The following is a 26,708-nucleotide window of genomic DNA, read 5'->3' as shown; positions in this document are numbered from 1 at the left end:
TGGCCGCCATAATTCCGTTCATTACCCGCGCGCTGCAGTAGCCGGCGGCGGCGAAAGACCCACCGGAGAAATTTTCGGGCCACCGTTTTCTGTATAAAAATAATAGTAACACTGCAGAGAGAGAGCCAGTCCGTATAGTTGACGAGCCCATAGGCTTTTGCTGACCACGGACATGAGGTTTTTGTATTCTATCGTCGTTAAATTATTTTTCGTTCAAATGCGGACGAGAGTGCACGAGAGTCCAAGACGAGTTGCGCTTCTCCAAACGCCGTAATATTACAACATAATATATCCGCGACACGTCGCATCCGCCGTCTTCTCCACCACGCGAATAATTGTTCTACTCTTGATGAATTCATTGAATTCGTCAGATAAGATTAGCCTTCTGGTCTGCTTATTTGGCACCAAGACGTCGATCACGTAGTTTACATTTTTTCCTATAATTTCCGACCACAGTTTGGTTTGTTTCGTGGTCCATCATTAATTTATAAATAATTACAAAAATATTACATTTGTTCTTGATGAGTAATAAAAACTTAGCGTGTGTACTGTTTGCGTCATGTAGTTATCTAAAAAAAAAAAAAAAATGTATTAAGGAAATTGTTATTCGACCAATACCGCATACACCAACGAATTTTAAACGGCAATTTTATGCAATCTTGTATAACTATTTATCAAACACGTGTAATAACGAAAAGCTCGAATTGCCCGCTCAGTATTATTGGCCCCCAAACGCAAACTCGTTATTTTATATTATATTATCTATCTATATGACTATAATAATATGCTCTCCGATGACGTTAAATATGTGCTCGTAGTGCCTCGCGTATGCCGACCCAACGATAACCGATAACTTCGGTCCGACGTTTGTAATAATAATAATAACAACAATATTAATAATAATAATAATAATAATAATTCGGTGTCCCCCCCTCTTCGGCCACCTGCACCCTCTGCGGGGCAGTTCGTCCTGCAGCCACCGTCGAACGGCGGTCACACGCAGCAAAGTTTCGAGGCTGTGCAACCGGCAAAGTGCCGATCTAGCCGTATCCGGAGCGGGTTTAATTAATCCGGAAGGAAACGGACGGCGACGTGGAGTACGACGACTGCGGGTGCGTGGCACCGAGGAGAGGCATAAAATATGTAACCTCGTGGGGGGGGGGGGGGTGAAGTTGTGGTGCTCGCAGGGGTGGGTGGACATCGCCGCGGTGTCATCGTTTTTCGCACGCTCGGAGTCCGGCGGCGACGGCAGTAGCAGTTTCACCGGACTGGTTTTAATTACATTTCCTAAATTTACTGCCACACACACACACAACCGACCTAAGCTCACGCGCGTTATACTTTATTATTATTATTCCGTATTTATACTATATATATATATATATATATATATATATATACGGTTCAAACGACGACAATTTACTTCGCCCTTTCACCACCGCTCGTCCTACACTTCTCTATAATATACAAACGCACGCGCGAGCTTCATACGAACATCGCCGCGTTCATAATATAGTCTCTCGTAACGACACACTTTACGTATCTACATTTTATATTATATATGTGTGTGTGTGTGTGCGTGTGTGTGTGTGTGAGATAGAGCGAGAGAGAGAGAGTATAGTTACACGTTGTACGTAGATGTTATAATGATACTATCTCGTCGCTCGTCCCCAAACTATAAACAAACCAGTATTATAGGTGTATATTATAGGTGTATCATATAATATACACAAATACACGATTTCCGCGTTGAATACATTACATTGTTAGTATGACCCTACGACTACGGTGTTCTTCTTAACGAGGAAATCGATACCAGACCTAGCTCCACGATCCTAACGTGTGATTTTTGCGATGTGTGATTAAGTCATATTATATTTAGTAATATGGTAGTTATTTATAATAATATGAATTTATGTATTTATGTACGCAAATATGAAAAATCATCCGACGAAAATTCCAGCAGTTTTGTTTACACTACATAGACCCAAAACCAATCTATAATGCTCGATTACCACAATAAATTATTTAGCATAGTGTCTTGATAATATCAAGTATCTGAGTGGAATATCTTTAGATTAAAACTGATTTCGCAACTTTTAAAAATATTATATCCACTAATTAATCGTCTAACTTAATTGAGCTGGGTGTTGTTCATTATTATAATATAAATTAATTGTTCGACCACTCCTACTTCTTTGTCTGGGGAAAATCTGCCTCAGCTAACATAAACAAAATACAAGTCCTATTCCGTCCAAAGACCTAATTGTGGTTTCAAATTCTCCCTGGTCAGTTCGCATCGATGCACTGCAACAAAAAAATTTAAAAACAATTGTGTGATTGTAATCGGCTAAATATTAATATTAATAAGTTAACTTCATCCGATATACAAACGCGAACATTGTAAATATATTATAAACCTACGTCTAGTTGATTTAAGTCAGAAACATTTTTTAATAAAAAAAAATTATTTAATTAATTATTAGGCGTACCGGAATCCGTTTTTCCCACAATTATTGATTTGACTGACATGCACCAACACCACCGGTTTAATAATATTCCGTATTGATATGGTACGAGTCGTACGACACTATTTTATGAAATAGTCTGCAGGATTATATTTTTGCCGTAACATTTCATTGTTGGATTAAAAACGATTACGTTTCTATGAGTTATGCCTTACGAGTCTAAATAATGAAATACGACGACAATCGATGGTGTATATATATATAATATTATAGCATTTTCAATTATATAATATGTTCAAACTGACATTACTAAAACCGTAAAACCGGCATTTAAACGTCGCCACGTGAGAGTAGTCGTTTGTTTCCGTTAAAATAATATGAAATATAATATTATGATAAAAGGTGTGTGAATTAACACCGCAGACGGTTTCCATCGGTTGTGACTATAGGTCTATAGGCATTAGGTACCAAGCAAGACGTCTAGAGGAATAAGTCAAACAAAATAAAGCTCACAAGCTGTTACTGGCGAAGATTTCCGTGGCGACTGGGACGATGTGACTGGCATATACTTACACGTAATAATATGCGTGTTATAATAGGACGTCATTCTCTTCTCTATTATGATAATCTAAAATCAGGATTTTAAAAGTTTCTCGGAAAAACGCCGAAGATAATTATTGCGCGACGAGGAAAAACTGTTCGTTCAGAAGTTTGGTCGCCACCACCGAATCCGGATATATTTTGGTATATTATGCCCTCTCTCTCTCTCTCTATATATATATATATATAAATATATATACACACATATATATATACACATATATATATATAATATGGATTAAGTCGGTGTGCCGCCGCGGGAAAGGCGCGAAGAATTTATTATATTGGTCCCGCGAGCCGCCTGCAGAGTGTGGCTGCCGCAGAAGAAGAAGAAAGCGGTCGTATACAACACACAAAAGTGCGAAAACTTTTGCAGTGAAAGACGTATATAATACGCGGCCGCCGCCGAGTACACGGCGACATACTTCTTGATATCCTGTTTAAGCTTATTAGCTTTAAACAAAACACCTCTCTCGCGTCGATTAGCATAAACACCACCACCGCCTCCGCCGCCGTCTTTGCCCTCCCCAACTGCAAGAGTAGAGGACGTTTGAGCAGAGGACGCTGCGCCTGCACGTATATTATACATATATACATTTAGAATATAATACATTGGTCCTAATTCCGTCACACCGCCCGCTTTGAAACCCCTTATTGCTAGGCTACCATCGCAGCGAGGGGGGGGGGGGGGGTGTAAACTTTTATGATCCGTCCGTTCGTCGTCTTCATCGTCGTCTTTGCACTGCAGCCGCGGTCGTCGGGGATTGACGCGGTGGAGGAGTTGGTGCCGCGCTGGTGCTGTATAAGAATGACTGGATTATTATTATCTGGGTCCGAAATTTATTCCACCGCTCACCCCCCCCCTCCAACCCCCTGTGCATTCATTCGATTTTCAATGCGCCCCGAACGTTGTTTTTCACACACAGCCACGTGGTTCTTTCCTACCCTCCCCCGCCCACTCCGTCGGGTTCTGGCAGTATATCCGTCGTCTTTAAGGCCTCTTCCTCCCCACTGCGCTTGCCGCTCTGCTATTATCGTTTTTATATATATATATATACGATATGTACACGCACTCGGATTTCCCAACGCGCGTAAATTTACATATTAATTGTTGAATTCCTGCGAACGTTTCCGTTCCCCACGACACGGCGGTGCGTCCTCGCCGACTCTCGTCACGTCCGTCGTTTTGAAAGTTTTATCGTAAAAAACGAATATAAGCTCGCTGCCTCCCCACCCCGCGCCCCTCGGCCGAAAACGCGCGTGTAATCGACTTTTTAATTAGTATATATTATCCGTAGTTGCGTTCGCCACGTACGTCTTTCGACTTTTCGAGCCATCGAATCTACGTGTTTTAATCTCTCTTAAACCGGTAACCGGTCTGCTCTCTTATATTCGTATATAACTCTCTTTTGCCACGCGGCCGACGCCGCCGCCGTGACCTTAGGGGTGGCTTATTACGCCGTAAGAAACGGTGAGTGGTTTTTTTTTCATTTACTCTGCTCGCGGAGAACGCGTCCAAACAGCATTCGGAATACATTATTCGCCGCGCGTTCGTCTCTCCCGCTCGCCGTCAAGTCACTGTTATTATTATTATTTTTTTTTTTTTCGTTCACTTTATTTCGACAAAATTTTTCCTCGACGCGGCCGTTTCGGAGATTTCCGCAAATAAACTGTGTTGGGCTAACGAAGAACAACATGCTTCTAAACCAACGGATTTAATGACATAGTTTTTTTGAAGTTTCAACGACTTTGAAGATCAACTGTGGCGTTACTGCTCATCTGAAAAGTTATAATAGGTCCGTCTCTCTACGTCTATATACGACTGCGTTTCGAAAACAAGCAACGACTTTTTTCGTTTCGTGATGTTTTTTATTTTCGTGGAAAACCCACTCCGAAAGTCATATGAAAGTTTGATGTCTTTAAAAAACCATTACACCGCACGGAATAACGATCTTAAAATATTTTATTCAAACACAATTAAACGATACTATCTTCGTTATGAAACAAACTATCGTCTGTATAGTGTATTGAACTTAAGTCTAACAAATTATATTGTACATTTTACCAGTTAATAGAATATCTTCTTAGATTTTTTAGATTCTGAGCGAAGCGATGAATGTATTGATTTTACAATGATGTGTGTTTTTTTTTAATTTTTTTTTTTTTTGTGTCTGTCATCACCTTTTAGGACAGTAAAAGTGCTTGGATTTTCTTCAACAGTAACTTTTCTGATAGGAAAGTGAATATAGTTGGTACTTTGGGGGGTCAAAAGTAAAAATTTCCAAGTAATTTTCAAAAACGACGTGAAAAATAAAAGAAAAATTAAAGAAAAACGGGAATTTTTACGCAAAATCTGTTTTTGAGAAAATCGATTTTGGTTTTTGGTGTAACTCGAAAACAAATGACCGTAGGAACATGAAATTTTAAGTGAATGTTTATAATTGCATTTCCTATACACCATAACATTTTCCAAATATTTTGACTTATTTTGAGCTGTTTACGGACATTATCAATATCCATTTTTTTTTAGTTTTTTTTCTATAAATATCAATAAAATTTTACCTGTTGAGTAAAAAAGCTTGAAAATTTGATAGAAGGCTCCTAGGTTATTGTTTCAAAGGCAGATGAAACAAATTAAAAATCCTTAGTTTTTATTTATAAGCATTTAAAGTTCAAATTTTGACAAAATACCGGAAAATCACGAAAATTAGCAAATTATTTTGAGTTGAGAATTCATAAAAAAATTTATTTTTAAATCTAAGATTTGAAAATGTAATATAAGATTACTCATAAGTTTGTCTACCTTTAACAAAAAAAAAAAATGTCTACAAGAAACTTAAATTAAATTTTTATGAGCGTCTGAAATTTATATTTTTACAACATTTGATATTCACTCGATTTCTCATGTAACAATTTTCTTATTTTATTGTAATTAAAAAATGAATGACTGTAGATACTTGAAAATTTCACTGAATGTTTATATTAGCATTTTCTATACACCATACAACTTTGAAATATTTTGACTCTTTTTGAGCTATTTACATTGTCAGTTTTCAATTTGTTTAGGTTTTTTTCTTTAAATATCAATAAAATTTTATTTGTTTGGTAAAAAATAAGGCTCCTGATATATCTTTCTAATACCAGTTGAAAAATATTTAAAATACATAGGCACAATTTTTTTTTATAAGCATTTAAAGTTCAAATTTTGACAACATTTATCAAATTTATAATTTATTAATTATTTTGTAGTTAAAAATGTATAAAATGTTTAACTTTTATGGCTAAGGATTGAAAATTTAAAACAAGGCTCCACGTAAATAGGTTATATGTATATAAATTACTTTATTCACAATAATATCATCAAATATACTTGGTAATATCATAGGCTGACTGACCGTTTTCGCTCAGAATCGTTTTTCTCATACAATGATATAATATCATTGAATTCAAATTTAACACCATCCATTACATTAACCCACTTGTAACCTACTGTACAGCAGAGTGACATCCACTTATCCACCTTTTTTTATTTCACTTTTTACTTAACATTCGCCGATTCCCATTCATTGCATATCTTTTGAATGATGTTTTGTAAAACCACTATTTATAGAATTTACGCAATTAGATACGTGCAATATCAGATCACCGTGAGTTGTAAAATAAGTCAAACTCACAAAATTCAACGATTAAAAAAATTAATATTTTGACGAACGAGCTAAGCATTTTTGAAGATATTTGAAAATAATAAAATTCGTGTACCGACCAATTTGGATTTTATCAGAATGTTTGATACTAATTAAACATTAAGTTTATTAAATCGATGTTGTTCCGTTATCGTCGCTGTATACTAAAAAATCCATTATTGATGTGTGTGGGTTGACAGAAATGTCGACGAAAAACGATATGAACTACCGCACGACTTGCGTTAACATGTTAGAGACGTTAACGAAAAGTCGGGTACTTAAAATGGACCGCACTGTAAAAATAATGATTAAAGTCGATGTAATCGGGAAAAATATTTGTTCTGCGTCTGCAGACGAGAAACATAAACTGTTTAAAAATCATATTATGTACGTCTCCGATTTCTTTCACTACTAAAACAATAAAACATGACGATTGTTATTGTTTCGGTGCAAAGGCCACATGGCGAATTGGCAGAAGCGAATACGAGTCGAAATGTAAACACGAACAGTAAAGAATAAAGGACATGCCAGTGTTATAATAGTCATAGCAGAATATTATATGTAATATAATATGCGACTCGTTTGATCAGAACCCGGGCATTTTCAAATTCACTCTACGCTGCATTGGCGATTAAAACGAAATGGTTACGCCATTTACCCGGTAAACAAAAAGAATACGATTATACCTTCTATATGGTAATTTCAGTTAATAATCTTGAAAATGATCGACATCAACGGAGCTCAAAAGTAAATTAAATGTACTTGTACAATTTAGTTAGGGTTGAAACACCTTAAATGTTTCGACGATAACCGTTATATTAAATAGGTTCGTTAAGTGTGTACAATTTTAATTAATTAGATTAAACTGTGGTAAAACTGAGAACATATAATTTTCATCTATAGGTACCTATACCATTTGTTCAACTCCATATTAAGACTAATAATATTATATTATATACTAATACGCACTATACAGCAAACCCAAATGTTTATACACTACCTAATATAGTTTTTTTTTTTCGTAAGAAATAAGACACCAACATTTCAGCATTCTAACACTAATGTTTCCCCCTCTCGCTCGGCATTTTTATAGTGAACTAAATGTTTTAGTAATTTCTTTTGTTAACCTTCTAATACTTGGTTAACATCCAGAACAGTTTATTTTACTTTTATCTAAAATATTATATTGTCCTTTAATTAAGTCAACAGTAAATTACTTATATATTAGTTGAATTATTATTATTATTATTAAGGTTGTTAAACTTGTTAAAATTATTTTTAGTTTTATTTTAGTATAAGAACATAGTTTTATTTTTTGAACAGCGTTAAATAATATGAATAATATTAAAAATTAAAGTTAAAAAACCTACGTATTTTATAGATTATTTGTTTTCGACATTAAATATTAAAAACACAAAGGATAGTTGTAAGAGTTAAATATTATATTTAATGTATTTATTATGTCTTATATTTTTTTTTGATTATCTGGGTAGACTACAATTTATTCCTTGTAAATATGAGTTATTAAACCTAAGATACTGAATATTGTTTGAGTACCTACAGGTTACAGTATAGGTACATAACATAATATATGTATGGAAGAGCCGTTTATTTAGCGAGTTTTATTATTTATGGATATCAGTTTACAAAATATATGTTTTGAAAGATAAGTAGAGACATAAACTATAATGGTTTATTATTTTAATTATATAAATCATTATTTAGCAAATATTATTTAATACTAACCGGTGTTTGTTACTTATATTGACAAAGGGAATTGGCAATAAATTATGAAACTTTAATTGTTACAAGAAAATAATTCAAAAATAGTATTTTATTTTAATGTAAGCTACTTTGATTTCAAACAGTTTTATATATATTTATATTTATTTATTGACAATTGTAATAATTGTAAACATTTGTTTAATCGTATTTTAGCTGATCAGAATAACAACGACTCGGTGTTTGTTTTGAATACAGATATTGTATTAATTTATTCTATTCGTTATTATAATTATCTCCGAGATAAAACATCTACTAAACAAGTTTTACCTACACATTTTTAGTAATCAGTTTACGGTCGAAAATAAAATGTATTTAGTTGGTTTTTTTTTCTGAATGAGCTTGTTTTTAAATTTAACTAAAATTGTAATTTGATTTTTGTGTATAAGTCGTATTGATTTTGAAGTAGGGTCATTGGACCCCCCCCCCCCTTCTATCACGCCGTACCGTCTTGTTTACTTGTATCCCCCATATTACCCATTGTATAGATTATTACAGATTGTATATTATATTATTGTTTTAAAATAAAAAAAAAAAAGTCGTATTGCTTATTTCTGAAAGTGAACCATAAGTAAATAAGATACATTTTAAGAACAAAAATAATACGTTTTGTCAACGAAAATTAATCTACAATGCATAATCAAAAACTTGATTATTTTGAAAAATAATTTTTAGCTTGTACCGTAAACCATATCTATTTTATCTTCGAAAAAAGATCCTTTTTTATTAGTGTTGTATGTAGATAATACATTTTTGATAAATACTATTATTAATTCATTTCAAACTTATTATTTTTTTAAGACTGTTTACGTGCCACTGCCTAATAATAATTACACTTACGTAGTTCTTCATTATTAGCATTAAACAAACAATGAGTAAACATAAAAATAGTTATATAGCCACCTGGTACTAAACTTAAATCGATATACGTTATAACCTTATAAATTATAAGATCATAATATAATATATGCACGAATAAAATATGAAGATTTTCGATAGTATACGATTTTAATGGTGCCAATACAAAAGTTTTCGTTTTGTCTACCTCAGTGTTTTGATGCACAGCTTATTCGAATTTCCATTCCTTATAACGAGGCAGTTCAGATTTGTTAGCAACAGATCAGCAAGTTTGTTTAACGTTATATCGTCATTATTATATTACAACAACGAGACTTACGATAAAATATGCATTGCCTAATCCTAGTGTACACTATAAAATATAAAACAAACACACAGGTATATAATATTATATAACCACTGATTGTTGGTGTCTAAACAACAATCTGTATACCGTAAATATTAAAATAGTGCTTAAATATTTTTTGAATTTCAAAGCAAACAAATCCATAAGATTTTTTATTTATTATAAATTAGAATGTGATATTACACGAAGTACTCATCGTTGTTATTTTGACAATGTTTTACTGCAATTTAACAGCACGCTTCTACTGATTTGTTTTATTCTTTACGTAATATATAGAAAATATTATAAAATTTCTTGCTTCTGTTTCTTCTGTTTGGTGTAAAATATTTGAGTGAATACATACAAATAAAAAATACTTGAAACTCATTTTATAAACATCCATCAGTCAACTTGTCAAATGCTGTTGGTATATTAAAACAATTTCGTATGTAATCGCTTATTTCAACTTTGTATAATTTAAAGTTCAGAAGAAAAAAAATAATTTGACTTTTGGATATTGCGAAGAAGTTAAAGTTTCAAATTTCAAATTTCAAACAATGTGTAGGTTTTTTGTTTGTTTTTTTAAATTTAAATTTGTTCAATTGTTATAAGCTGTTAATATTTTAAATTGTAAAACATACATTTTGTTGGTTTAAATTTATAAATTAACTATCAAATCGTCAAATTTTTCAAAATAAAATTGAAAAAATAGAATATAAAGTTTTGGGTATAATAATATAGTTATTATGATGTCTCTATTGATGACTAAAAAAAACAATATTCTGTATGAATGGTATTATGCAAAGAAAATTATTTTTTTTTAAATATGAATCTACATAGAACATAATATAAACCTATTTTTATAATTTGATAAATTATTAGTGAATAATACAAAGAGAATATTTCAGACATCGTAGTCTTAAATTAAAACTATGTTCCATAGATCAGTTCTAATTTATATCTGTATGATGGAAAGTATTTGTGTAGTCTAACTTGTACTTAGCGTTTCTACAGAGGAAATAAAATAATATCTATCCCTCCAAATATATAATATAAAATCATAATTTCTTATACGATCAATATTATAATATATCATTAACATGAGTTCTTGTGTTATAAGTCCATATACTTATTTAATGCAGGTATTCCTATTGTTTACGATAATATTACAACATAAACTTTATAAACTATATTATTTGCATAATTATTTTGGTATATGATTATTATTAACCATACACATTTTGTAATTTCACGTATAAAAATGTCAAAATAATTACATTGCTTAATATTAATTTTAAGTATAACACTATAGCAATGAAAAAAAATGATTGTATTTTTAAGATCGTGACAACAATTTTTTTGTAAATGATTAATAATATAATTTTTTTTAAATTTAATATTATGTTTATGTTTTTAAGTTCAAATAAATTTAGACAAATGGAATTTTAATTGAACAGTCCCAATCCATTATATTGTTATACAGGTTATTCTAGTGTATTTAATTATGCCGGCAAACACTGTATTATAAAAAAAATAATCGATGTCGTAGTGACCTGTCAAAATGTTTTGTTTCGACAATAGTATACTGGAAAATTAAAAAAAGTTAGCAGTATGGACAGAAAATATTGTGATAAGTATAATTTTTTTTGCTCGTTTCTTGCAATAAATTAACAGTGACGGACGTTGAGAAACAAAGTAAAGTTTTCGAAAAAAAAAATCACAAGGGAGAGGGAAAGAAATTAATTGAAAGGAAAATAATTAAAAGTGCGAAAATCAGAGGGACAAAAGAGGAATGAATTTTGATAAGACGTCAAACAGGGCGGTAATGAAAGGTGAAAGATTTTTCTTCGAGGTTTTATTTATTTTTTTTATTTTCCTGCAATCTATTAATTCTCGACAAAGCCGAACGTCTAAGGCAAATAACTGCGAAGGAGCGAAAAAAGCAAAAACTCAACGATGTAAATTTAATCTGTCAAAGAGCATTTGAGTGATGAGAACGGCGGCAAGCAGGCACGTTTTAACAAGCCGCGGATGACTGATTTGTTCATCAGCCACTTGTCAATAACCAGCCCGCATTCTTTTTCCTCTACATTGGCCTCAATTAATCTCTTTGGGAAATTCTCCACCTTGTTAAACAACAACAACAACAATAACAACAATAATGAGGGAAAAAAGGATGGTAAGGAGAGGCGGTCGAAACGAACGTGCACCGAGAGCGATGTTTAAAACGGTCGGGGTGGGGAAAAATCAAAACTCGCCGACCCCTGCTGAGGGCTCGCAATTTAATTTCTGTTTCGAACCCAAACGATTTCCATAAACGAAAAATGAAAGCACAACTCGTAGTCGGAGAATATAATATTTTAGAATACGTCAATTTGCTTACAAATTACTGTGTACACAATGTCTCGACGCAAAAACTTTGGTGATCCGATAAACGAGACGACCATCATCGTTGCCAAATATTAAACTTGTTTTAATTAAAATCGTGTGTATATGTTCTCGAAATGAAAATATAGATCAAACGAACCGTCGTCTTTAAGTTTGCTCCCGAAATTACTTTTATAAGATTGGTAAACTTTATAGATGTTACCAAAATATTGGCGACCATAGAACTCGTTAAAGTACTGTGTGATCGATCGTACGAGGATTAAGATAACAACAAAACGTATACGTATGCTCATAGCGTGATTGGTTTTGTCCACATATATACGACTGTTGAACAGTTGATTATTGAACAATAAGTCTGATTGTTATATCATAATATAATGCTACCGGCCAATGTTATACGAACCGGCTAGACGTGCAGATTACATCAGAGTAAGGGTATCTGGCACGTATACAGGGGGGTTTTGGGGGTTCAACCCCCTCCCCCGAAAATGTAGAGTTGTGTAATTTATTTATATATAGATTATGAACCCCCACGAAAATTTTTTTTATGCACGTTCTTTAAGGGTGTCGTTATGGACTCGTTACAACAACTCGAACGAGTGAATGAAAAAAACGTATTCGTCGCACTGCAATCGTTACAAAGTAGGTATTTAAATATTAAGTACAGTGCGCAACATTTGGCGTTATAACCTAACCTAACCACAGGTGGTACCCTTGTACTAAATTCTACCTTGAACATGATGAGTGAATAAATTTCGCGTACACAACATACGTAGTTAGGTACCTACTATATGCGATACGGTCATTGAAAGCCCGTGGAATTTTCTCTCGTACACACGCAGATCGAAGAGGTCGGTGAATATTTATTTTATAATTTATTGTATACTGTACATCATAATATATACATCATATATATATATATATATTGTAAAATATCGTGTTCGTCAGCCCCCCCCCTCCCCCCGCTTACTCGTGGTGAGCCGAATCGGTTATCGCCCCGGAGTAATAAAAACGACATATAACTCCAAAAATACTCGAAGAAACGGCTTGCGCCCTCGTTATCGATTGAGCTGAACATATACACGCGTGTATGTGTATGTGTGTGTGTGTTGCGAGCGCAAAAATATAATGTCAGTTCGCAAATCTCACAGACGTGCGTGTGTGCAGGAGAGAGTGAAAACTTTTCGGGTGTGTCCGCACCACTGCTGCACACGACGACGGGGCCACGCGTCTTACGACGACGACGAGTGTATATGTCGCGAGCGTATATTGGCGGCGGCGGCGACAAACACGGCATTAGCGTGTACTAACTGCCACCCCACCACACACATACACGCACACACACACACGCCACTCACCACCCACCCCTACCGTAATGTGTTATCGCGTCGTATATTACAAGCGCGCGCAGACGTTTATGGTCGGCCAGACAGTAAATAACCGGCTTTGCTCTGCGTTCTCTCATTCTCTGCTGCACCCTCTCGCCCGCACGAAATATACCCTCTCCCACACGCACCCAGCCCCTCCCCGCAGTCTCACCACCGGAGCGCGTACGCGTACATATACACTCTTTAATATATAATAATATCTGCTGGTTTTCTCCCCCTCACCCCTACCACCGTCTGCGACCCACCCCGCCCGTTCTAATTACTAATGTAAATTCAAGTCTCGGTCATTAAAACATCCGGTCGGCGGCCAAAGGGTTAGCCCGGTCCCGCCTGAGCGTGTGTGTGCAGCGTATTGGCGCAATGGATTTCGCGCCGCTCTTGCAGTCGTGTGCGCTGACAAGAGTAAAGTCGTTGATAAGCGGGTCCGGCGAGTGTATATTATGATATTATTATATTATATCGCAGGTCGGGGATGCATCGAGGGTGGAGGGGGCGCGGGAGTTTATACGGGGACCCGTTGTCGCGTCGGCGAGGGGGAGGTGTTTTCATTTCGGACTCCTTCCCCGCGCTCCGCCGCCGCTCCGACGAAAACCGACCGGGGTCACTCATAAATTTGAGATGTCTTCGCCGCCAGATGTGCCGAATTGGTGTGCCACCGCCGCCGACTCTGCAAAGTGCCCCACTGTGTATGTACAGCCCGTGCGGGAATGTGTACGCTTCGTACTTTCATCGTCGTCCTTGTTAACGATGACCGAGTATAGAATACAAAACGAAACGTGAGAGGCAAAGCATAGAGCGGGAAATGAGGGTACATAACATAATATTATTATAATACATATTATTATACCAAATATATACTTATATCGAATGTTCTTATTATATTATAGTATTACAATAATATGACGGCACGTCACTCGATGTTGTCAATATTTGTTAGGAAATCGTAAATAATCATCAATTACTATTGTTCCGACACAGTCGCAGTATGGACATTTTGAATTAAGCAACTTAAAAGACGTTTGTAGGATAGTAAATAAATGTTAGTTTTTTCAATGTAATGCAATTAAACTCGAAAGTCATCAGTAACTAATATTATTGTCGATATTCTGTTGTTTTATATATTTTATCGTTTCATTTATGCATTGATATTATATTCCGTGGGATCTTTTAATCAGTTACCGTGTGCATAAATTTTGAAAATCTATTATAACTACATGTCTTGTAAACATTATGTTTTTAATCAATTTCTAAATAAACATTATTTCATAAACGGTCTAAAAAAAAGTAAGCTGATCGTGGTCACCCCATATTTTATACCCTCCTGCATTCTATTATTCATCGTGCAGCAAAGTAATTTGTATTATAAGTAAATTGTCTTTTCTTGAATGTTCAATATTTGCAATGTTGATATACTTTTTAAAACATGATTCTGATGTACAGCTTATTTTTACTATTGATTTGGTTTACCTAAAATAGTAATTTATTTTGAACAAACGTAAGTGTACGGCTACGGATATTATATGCAATGATAAAATATTGTTTTATAATACAGAATATCAGCATAAAATACTTTGATATTTAAATTAAAGTTTATAGTTATCGAATATTATAATTAATTTTATAGCGGATAATGTATTCAATATTCAATTATTAATTTCGAATCAATAGTTTTTTGCTTTAATTATAATTTATAAGTGCATTAATTGTTAAGTGGGTTTGTGTAAATTGAACTCCTGATTTATATTCGACGAAACCATTTGGGATCACTTGGAATGTAACCGGAATAACATCCCGAGGGTATTAATTTGTTTTTTGTTTCTACAGCAGCTTATCTCAAATACGAATAATTTAATATTTCTAATTTATTGATATATCTTAAGAAAATAGTTTATCCATTTTAATAAAGAATAATACTCGGGAAGGACTTTTGGCGAAAAAAAATATGTTACAGGATAACAAAATAACATTAATGCGTATATACGCAGAGTAAATTTTACAGTTATTCTTTTCGACCAATTAAACACTTTAATAGTACGTCCTGCCTACTTATATTATTAATAAGAAAGTGCACGTGCTTCGTTCACGTACTTTATTATATAACCATGGCCCATAGGTATAGAGACTAAGTATGCGGCAATAATAATAAATTGTCGACTAAACTTAATAAACTTATTTAAACTGAATTTAAAGATTTAAATATAACATTACACGTAATTACTATACATTATGCGGCGCGCTTTCATCTTCATTTCTAATTAGGTGGGTCTGTTCGCAAGCGTTTCGGAGGGGACGTAATTAACTGATAATAAACTATTCAAAAGTGCCAAGCATTTGTCGTATTACTAACGGATTAGGGCGATAATAATAATTGTACGATGACGGAGAACTGCAGGATCTTGAGGCCTTTAAGCCGCTGCATGGCTTCTCGCCGGAAATTTAAACGTGACGGAAAACGGTTTATTTTTGAGGAAAACTGCAGAAGCCACCCCTATATTATTATTATTATTATTATTATTATTATTATATTCGGTGTGTAAGGAGTAAGAACAACATACGTAATACGCTAATACGATAAACGTCGCAAAAGGGTCTAGTGCTTTTTCTTGTTATTTCTAGTCATATTAAAATGCGTTTCTTTGTCCGCGTGTCTTGCGGGTAGACATTTTAGGCGAGCACGACAACAACAGATAAACTCTGCATAGCATTACGCTGGATCATATTCCGTCGGTGTTTTACGGCTGCGAGTAAAATAATTTCGAGTAGGTATTTAAAAATGTATGAGATGGCTTTTTTTTTTGTTCCGTATGAAAAGCTGCAATAGTCGTATACTACCGCCGATGTACAGTGTGAAACTGCAGAAAAAATACTGACAGACGAAAAATGAAAAATCGATACTAGAATAAGCGTATGACAAAAATTGTGAAAATTTTATGGATGATAAATACCTAATATGAGATTTACTTATATGTTAAAATTCCCAAAAACAATGTCAATTTAAGTTTTTACATTTCAAATAATTGTTAAATTACTCTAAAAATATATTGATATTTTAAAAATTTCACAAAATGAACTACTTGCTTTAAATAGACGTGTATGCTATTTACAATTTTTTTTAAAGTTCAATTTACAAAACGGTCATTTTCAAAAAAAAATTAATTTAATTTAAAATTTTTATTTTCACTGTTGAAAAAAAATGTATACTGTAGTTCCCACTTCCCAGGCCCCAACTCAAGCATCTAAAAATCATACATAAAAAATGTTTATTAAAATGTTGATTATAAACAAAAGTGATTTGCTTTGTTACGTCTTATATACTTAGATTAGATATTTTTCTGACTAAAATTTTGTTCTGGGCGCAGGTTCAATCATATAACGCAATAACTACTGCAGCTATTATGATTTAACACAATTATTCATAAAGTAGATACCATAATATTATGTTATTTATTAAAACAAAACAAAGATGTATATAAATAAAATAATAAAAAAATGTACAATATTATATTATTTTTATGAATCTATTTACATTAAACGTATTTTATAATGATTCAAACACAAAATAATATCTTCATCACTGAGATTTTCTAGTGAAGAAAAAACACAGACTAAAAAATTACTGTTATAAATTATAGTAATTGCTTGAGAAAGTTTATTTTTATTTCGATTTATTTTAAAGCTTGGGGTTGTCCTTAAATCAATGAATTGTAACTTAAGCACTTTTAAGCATGCTCATAATAGTATTGATTACCTATAAAATAAATTGTATTGTATTAACTGTAAATCAGACGTAATCGTTTTAAATATTAAGAATATTTTACATACAATTGATCAACTTTTTCCACTCGATATTTAATTAAGTCTAAAACAGTCATATTCAGTCTGCTATCTACATAGCTTATATGTGGCCAAAAAATAACCTCAAAATCAAAATAACACTTATTTAAAAATGTAATTATTAACATTGAATTTATAAATATTGGTTTATTACCTATGTAATAAATCTTAAAATATATTATAGCCTTTAGGTATCTATAATTTAAAATGTATTTTTTTTTAATCCTTTATAAATCATAGTCAATTACTAGATGGCGGAGGAGAGGGCTCCACAGTCTAGTTATGTTATGGTCTTCGTAATTTAACTAAAATATGTATGCCGGTTAAACGAAAAAAAAAAGGTCTAGTATATATGGCTGGTCAAAATTACTTTCTGTCTATAACCCGAATAGAGAAGTTATCATTTCGAAAACCGTTTTCTGGATTCAATATTCTCCAAACCTTTCAGAGCCCGTGTTTTTGTAAAACCGTATATTTCGGTATTACAAAAGCCTTTAAGTAACACTTGCACGCCCATGGGAATCGTCCCTCGAATTAGTTTTAGTCTCTAAAGAGACTCTCAAATAGTTGAAATGCAACCGTTCCTTAGACACTCCGGAGGATTAGGTTTGACCTTATAGTGTATAGTGTCCCTTGTTTTATAAAGAAAAGTTCATCCCGTGGTACCGAACAATAGAGATACAAATCTATTAACGTCTTTATTCGTACGAATCAATTACGCACGAATATTATTTTCAGTGGGAGAATCATTGGTAAAATAGTATTATTAAATATAAATCATCAATAATATAGTTTGATCTAACAAAATAATATTATTTGAACAATGACAATGGAGCTTATAAAACGATGCCCAATGGTTTTATTTAAATAAATGTCGATAACATAAATGCGTTATATTAGTATATTTGCAGTAATTGACGAAGTTAAGAGACATTTTAAAACCACGCTCACAAATTTAGTTCAATAAAATGTAGTTATATAATATGAAATCATGTGAATTTTTATTTGAAAGGCAAATTCTGGTTTCATAATCAATAGATGTGGCACGGTTTCGTGTTTATAATAATACTGATGGTTATTACGAGATAATAATATAATACTGCAGTATAATAAATAATTATGTAAAAATAAGATGCGAAAAAATCCGTTTGACGGCGCACTTTTGGCCGGGTAAAAAGGGTTTGTTACACTGTTATTATAATAATTATTATAAAAAGTTCAGTCGTAAACAATATAAGCATGTAAAACAACGCGCGAGCCCGCGGTTAATTGTTAATTATTAAACAGCCAGAGCGTATTAGCCGCCGAGATGCGTATGGTTCACCTGCTGTAATGCGCCTACCTCGGCAGTCCGTTTTTCGAAATTAACGGCGTAATGACTGTGGGTCTATTTATAAGCAATTTTTTTTTTTCATCATCATTATCAGTGTCGTTTTTTATTTTTATTATTATTTTTTTATCGTCATCGTAAACCGCACCGTATACGTTCACCGGCGTAACAGGCCATTTGCGGTGGGTGTAATGTAAAATTATTACGACAAGAATGTTCGCCTGTATATTAAAGTGCCCACCCTCGCGCACTCACACCCCGCCGGTATATAGCGCGTAGTCGGTTATTTGAATAATAATAATAATAAAAATAATAACCACGACAGCGGCGGCGGCGGCGGCGGCGGTGGTGATGATGATGACGACGACGACGACGACGAGGATGGTGTGATGATGATAATAATAATAATAATAATAATAATATTGCGAAGAATTAGGATCAACGGTAATGACGAGACACCCCTTTCCCACCGGTACCAGTGGTGGTCGCCGTATAGTGTATACAGTCGCGCCGCCGCCGCCGCCACCCGATCCCATCGCGTTTATGACGTGCACAAAACACAATAACGGCCTTTTACGCGGGGGCTTTGACATTAACCTCTCTCCGACGCCGACGATAATATGCCGACTTTGCAAAGGCTTTTACGCCAACGGTTTTACAATATCGAGTGTATACTGCTCGCATATATACACATTAAACGCGCGTGTTTATATAAAATAATAATAGCAGTTATTTATACACGGTCGCCGCCGTGCCTTTCGCCGGGTTTTACTTGCGTAATCGTTTAAATGACGATTCCCGTCGTCCTGCCGGAGACCGGTGGGTGACGAAGGGGGTGGTGGTGATGGTGATGGTTATGATGGTTATGGTGGCGTATGATAGAGTTTATTATGGTAATAATGTGCAGTAATCGGTCCGTTCGATGAAAACTACCTACGCTAGTGACGGCGCTCCGAGTAGGCAAATCAGGTACACCGTCCAAAATTTGTTATTACCGCGGTAATAATTATATTATATAAAACGATACTCTCAAAAAAATATAATATTATTATACAGTGTAATAATAATTGTTGGTCATAATATTAGTATACTGTAATTTGTAACGGAAACATCTATATAAAATTAATAATAATACACTACAATATTGCCATTCGCGATCAATTGTGTATATTGAACACAACATAATATTATGACGTATTTCGTATTTTTTGTTTAATTTATTTGAATCCAGTTTTTTTGCAAATCACTCGAGTACTGAAAATTCATTAAAATCACATAACTAATTGATGATATGAATTATAATTAGTGGTTTTGCTTATCCGTTCACCTTCCGATCCATCGCAAAACATTTGGTTCGTTCGTTCCGTTCTGATTTCGTTTCTTTGTTATTTTTAAATTCATCGGGCAAAATATACTACTTCCAAACTGTACGTTTTTCTGTATTTATTATAATTTATAATATATGTTTACTGAGTCTGTATAAATAAATTGAAGTTTTAGGATCCGGTTCGTTAGTTTACTTCGGCATTTTATTACTAGTTATCCAAGCGAGACATTCGCACTCGTAAAAAATATTTTAAGCGGAAGCGTTCTACTGGAAAAGATCCGTTGTGAAAATCACATAATTCGTAAATTATCAAATAACTTTAATGGATAAATATTGGCAATCTAATTAGTTCTATTACCTATATTATAATATATACATATTATGTTTTTTGTTTAATTTTACTTATGCTTATTTGTTTTTATGTATTACCTAGCGTTTGGTGTTAATATGAGATAGACTTTTTAACATAATATGACGTATACTCTCCACGTAACATTTAACTACACAACGGAAGCAATATAACACGTATCAGCTACCCACATCATGCATGGAACAATTTTTAAAATAGTTATGTTGACTAGTGGGTAAATATAAGATGACACCGTTACATGGTAGACCCAGGATCCAGGAAGTTGAGCTGTTACAATGATCGTGGTACGTCTGTATGACCATCTGTTAAGCCCGGGATAAAACGGTGGTTAACATTTGTACAGATCTTGTCCAGTAATTCCAGCTTAAGAATTTGGTTTACTGTAATGATAACCGTATACAATTGTTGACCTGTACCTAGATAATTTCAAAAATCTGTTTTGTAACCGCAACTGCTGTATAATATGGTGACCAATCACCAAGGACCCGTACTCTAATACCGTATCGACTGAGGTTATTTAGAGCGAGATAAACTTACAACGGAATTAATAGGCGATCGAGTCGGACTTACAGTGCTTCCAGCAAAAAAAAAAAAAAATGTTACTTATGCTCTATTTTTTTGGTTGCATAATATTAATATTCGAATTCTGTACGATTTCCGTACCCTAATTATTTTGAATAATATTATTACTGTTCACTCTATTATTAATATTTTCTAAATTATTCAAATTTTAATGTTCACGGTTTTTTTTCAGGTACAGACTTCTTTATAGTGTAATTACTAATTTTTAGCAAAGATTTGTATACCTACCTCACTATATGCATTGTAAAATACTCGGATGGTTAAAATAAATAAAAACATCATTGTAAAGCAAATAAATTCTTCCTCAGTGTGGCTTAGTGTCTGACTTCAGTCACTGATGTTCTCTGAGTGCTCTGAACACCGGCCGGTGACACTAGTTCTCAGATGGGTGACCACTCGAGTTATAAGTGACAAATCCTTGCCACACATACACGTGTGACGATCAAACCGTATCAACCGTTACCAACTATAAAAACCGTAACTCCTACAATAACTAATGCACAATGGCCAATGATACCGGACTCAAAATCAAGACTCAAGGCTAACAATTATTATAATCAGATAATTTAAATTTATTTTTTTTTCAATCTTAGAAATTATTTTGTTTTTATGCAAAACTTATTGTAGTCTGTTGTAGATGGAATATAATTTCGATACACTTCCTACATTTCATAGATGAACAATCAAAGTAATAGTTAATTCTAAATTCACAGTAATATACTGTACGAATAAAAAAATATTTTTTATGTAGATTTGGCAGACCAGTCGTAAAAACTATAAATCAATGCATAGGAATTTAATTATTTGTTAAAGTTTATATATCATTCTAATAAATTAATATTTTTTTAATGTAATAAAGTGAAAAATAATAGTCTCTCCAATAATCCTAAATTATTTAATTTTTTTCAATGCACATAATAATCATTGTATGCTACATAGAAAACACTAAAATATAGATTTTTAAATTTACATTAATTGACATCGATATAATCACCACGGTGAAAGTAATATTATATTTGTCTGAAAATAGAAACTTTTGTTGAACAATAGTTATTAATACGTTTTCTGTTGTTTCGTGATAAATAAAATTAAACCTTGTTATTTCGTTTTGCGAGGCGACCAATTCAAAACTGGATCTAACCGTAGATTTGAGATTTTTAATATACATATATTAACATTACTGAGCTCGTGTTGTAGTTCAGACAATCGAGAACAGAGGATTATATCGTAAGACCCATAGCACGATAATGGGCAGAACATTACGCAGGAACACACACACACACACACACGCACATTTCATTACGATAAAAGTCAACTGAATGCAGCGCAGCATTGTGTCGCGTCGAAAAGTGTTCTCTCGACAATAATAATATATTATATTATAGTAATTCGCATGAGAAGGCCCATCGGAGCGTCATTATATTCTCGTGGTATTCAATACGATGAATCGACGGTGGGGTAGGGGGACGGGTATAATACAATAGTTTCTGAGATGTGGCAAAGTTTGTCAGACACTATCGAATCGCTCGACCGTCGTTCTAATAAACGAGGCTGCAGAAAGATGTCTCCTGCTCCGGACCAGATATGTACAGTGTACACGGCGTTTCTCGCGTCATATAAAAGACAATTTCCCGCGTGATTTGAAAACCCACACGGTCGTCCGGATGAAAAGAGTCCGTTTTTTCTCGTTTCCTTCTTCCACCCAACCACCCACGCATTCAGGAGGCCGATGAAACCCGTGTAGCAGCCCCTCGTGTACCTATGTAGGGTATTATCGCGCAAATATAAGCGCTGCGGGACGACTATGGTTTTTTACGGTACGTCGCGCGTCGTCGGCTTTGCGTAAAACTTTTTACTCGATAAATATATACGACGAAGCCTTCGGCTCGGCGGCGATAAGTATACATATTATATACGCCACGCCTTGGTTGTAATAATGATCGAAAACCGTGTCGGTCCGCCAAACGGATATATAGGGACACGGGCGAGCTGCACGCTACTCCGAGATCCTATATAAATATATATATATGTGTGTGGGTATTAAATAGGTGTATATATATACCCACGCGGACGTATTCCCATAAGTCGGCCGGACGACCGGCGTCGCGATAATTCCGGTCGGGATACACCGCACCGGCGCGGTGGTGCTCGGAACGAACGAATTGTCAAATCAAAAGCGACCGTGGCTACGCGTTCTGGTCGTTTGTTAATTTTTGTCCTGCACCACCCTTAGAGACGGACATTCCTTAACGCCCGCGCTGCGCCCACTTCCGGTGACCGCCGCCGCCGGCAAATCGGAAGTCATGAGCCCGCCGGGATAAGCGTGCGCGGACTCCCTTCTTACACGCACGTCTCTCTCGGTGTCCATACAATAATATCGCCTCGTTCTTCTTGATATAAAATATAATAATAATATAGGTACCCGCGAGACGAATTTTTTACTCCCTCGGAATCCCCGTCGTCTCGTTTACCGCCTCGGACCACAGCAGCAGCTGCACAGGCCGAATCGTCGATCGCGTATAATATTACATAAACGAAGTCGACCGCCTTCTCCAGCGCTGCTGCGGCGTTTATTAAACGTAAAACAACAATGTATGATGGTTGCTTTAGGTCGCATTTTTATATAATAATATATATTGTCATTTATCGTGTATAACACCGCCGCATACAACGCTAACCATATTTCACGAGCCGTTTTAAATCACCGATACGGTTTTGTAGTCCACGTCGCCGTCGCCACCCCACCACAAGGGAGTGGTTCGAGAGGGCAGGGTCATAACGGTAATAATGCCCGTCAATGTAAAACGCTATATATACGTGTGTGTGTGCGCTGGAGTGAACGTTCGAAATCCGATCGCATTATATTTTATTTATAATATTATCGTAAAAATATCGAATTTTCCGGTCAGTCCGCGTCCCGGTGATCGGTGTGGGGGGGGGGGGGTGTTTTTTTTGGACGCGCGTGGAATGATCGCTGCCGCCGCGTTGCGGGCGAGGGGACAATATTCGCGACCCGGATGACGTTAATGGCCAATATTGAAACAATGTGTCCCCCGTCATCCCCGTCGGTCGGTCGCGAGACCGACCGGCCCGGAGCCCGTTTAATATAAATTTTGGCATATTGTTAACCCGCAAGGATCATATACGATATAATATAGCGCGAGCCGTTTCTGCCCCCCTGACCCACCCTGACACGATCAATCGGTTATTTATTATACTGCACGGACGGAGTGTGTATATAACATTACACAATATTATTATTATATTATAATAGTGCCCCCGCCATATCCAGTCGCATCACTGTTTATAATAATCACGACCGATGACGATGATAATAATAATAATAGTACGATTATTATTATTATGGTAATTATACGGACGACGGCGTGAGCCCGGCCGGTTGTAAATATCGTCGTGGACGTCCTCGCCCACCACCACCACTCCAATATTCACTGCAACCCTCGTCTTCCATGGCCGCTGTAGTAGTACTATCTGTATAATATGTGTGTATAATAATATAATATTATGTAAATGTGTGTAATATCATCGCGCGATTTAAATGTGCCGACCAATATTCGCGAATAATATTATATTTGATGGAGTGCTCACGCTGTTGTCCGCCGTCCGACGAGTGTCTGACCCCGTGAAACGGAAACGCGTCACATACACATCATAGCCCAATAATACTCGACGGTATTAAATTATTGTTGTTCCGATATTATTTGACTTCCGTGTACGCGACGGTAAATGTCGGTTCTCTCCTCGAATAACTATGAAACGTGTGCACGTATTATAATATTATCTATTATACCTATATTAATAAAAGGCGATGTAACATCGAAGGGACCGAAAAGGCAGATCAAGAAAGCATTAAAATCCACAGAAACCCCAAAACTTGATATACCTAACAAGTAACAACTTATGCAGGTTTTAAAAACCAAATCAAAGAACTCACCCAAATCCAAGGGCATGCACACCGGCTCGATCAGATTTCAGAACGCTGAATTAAAAAAAATCAAAAACACCATCTTTGGCTGGCCTAACCTCCCCTGAACCGGAGGGATAAGGCAATTATCGACAGACTCACATCGGTCACACCCATCTTACACAAAATAAGGGAAACCAAGGTGTAATTATTGTAAAACTGAAATCACAATCAACCACATAATCACAGAATTTCTCCATACCCAGACGAGCCTTAGCCAAAAAAAAAAAAACTGTAACTAATGGTCAATGTCGCCGATATTCATAAATAACAATAAAAATAGGCGATGTTTGTATATGTATAGTCTCTATTAAGCACTCGAGGTTCTGAAATTTGATACATATAGGTTATTCGAGGATGTGCACATCAAAGCCAAATTTTTAAGTTTTGCATATTAGATTGTGGTTTACACAAGAATCAGCTATTGTTGGCTAACAAAAAACTAAAAAAATTTGATTTGTTTCCCATTATTTACAGAAAATAAAATAGTTATTATGATTAAATATTTTAGACCTTTATTTTATATTTGTTCAAAACTACCCTAATAACTGTGTTAAAAATCTGTACCGTTTACATTTTTAAATGACTTTAAAAAGGAAATAAACCTGTGGCCATTTATTTTGACAAGAGAGATTCCGTACAAGCTGGATAAGCTAGTTTATTATTAACCGTCGGCAGGGCTAAATTTGCATAGAAGCGGTGGTCCAAAAAATTGACTAAAATTATCCCATCTCGTTGTACCTTCGGCTTGTTACTATATACGATCACTTCGAACCGCCGATCGTTATTCACACACACGACGATTTTGACGGGTAGTTTAACTGAAATTTTTTAATAATCGTTGTGTGTAAGTATGTGTGTATAGTGTGATCACGACGGATAAATATCGTGTTTTACTAAAACAAAGTGAGACCTGATTGTCGATGGTGGATTAAAAAACGATTCCATAGTTTTTTTTATAATAATTTTTTTCTACACATGCGTAAAATAAAGAATGACAAAAAAAACTGGTAATGAGCAAACGACAAAGACCTTTGGTAAATCAAGTGTAGGTGACGTCGTGACTCTTTTGACCCTGTTTGAAAAAAATAATAAAAATTGTCGACACGCGTTTACACACATGTCGCTGCAGGTACCACCGACCAATGTGCATTATTATATTTATTTTTAACTTGTTTTACAATATATTATTTTAAATATATACGCGCGAGATGTGGGACAAAGTAAAAAGGACGGTGTTGGCGGTAGTCAATAACTCATTCGAGCGAGCAATCAAAGAGGATAGCCTGTCAGAATCCAGCACTAAATCAACGACAAGCCATTCCATTACTGTATGGAAAACCGGGCGATGGGCGTGCGAGTGTTGGGGGAAGGGGGGTGGGTTTGAGACGCGGGAGAAGAGTGTTCTCTGCCGTCGACCCTAGCGACCGGTGATTCTCGAATTTCAATTAACCCGGACTACAAATCAAACAGCTTAAACACGAAAGTGACAAGAAAAGGCAACCCGACCCATACTACCGCGCCCGTCACAGTCACTACAGCCACCTCCACCGCCGGCGTCCAAAAGCTTTCCTCTATATACACACAACCATATTGCCGCGGCGCAAAATATCAAACCGGACAAAGAAAATGCATTAATTTTCCCAAAGTCGTTTTCCTGCAGTAGTGTATATACGCGCATATAACATTATGCAATGAATAAAACTACCACGCGCGATGTTAATAAATAAACGTGGACATTATTGCGAGTTCATTTATATAAACACCGCCGTCGTCGTTATATTATTA

Source organism: Metopolophium dirhodum, chromosome 9 (assembly GCF_019925205.1).
Source record: "Metopolophium dirhodum isolate CAU chromosome 9, ASM1992520v1, whole genome shotgun sequence".
NCBI lineage: Eukaryota > Metazoa > Arthropoda > Insecta > Hemiptera > Aphididae > Metopolophium > Metopolophium dirhodum.
Note: the sequence above shows the minus strand (reverse complement) of the source record.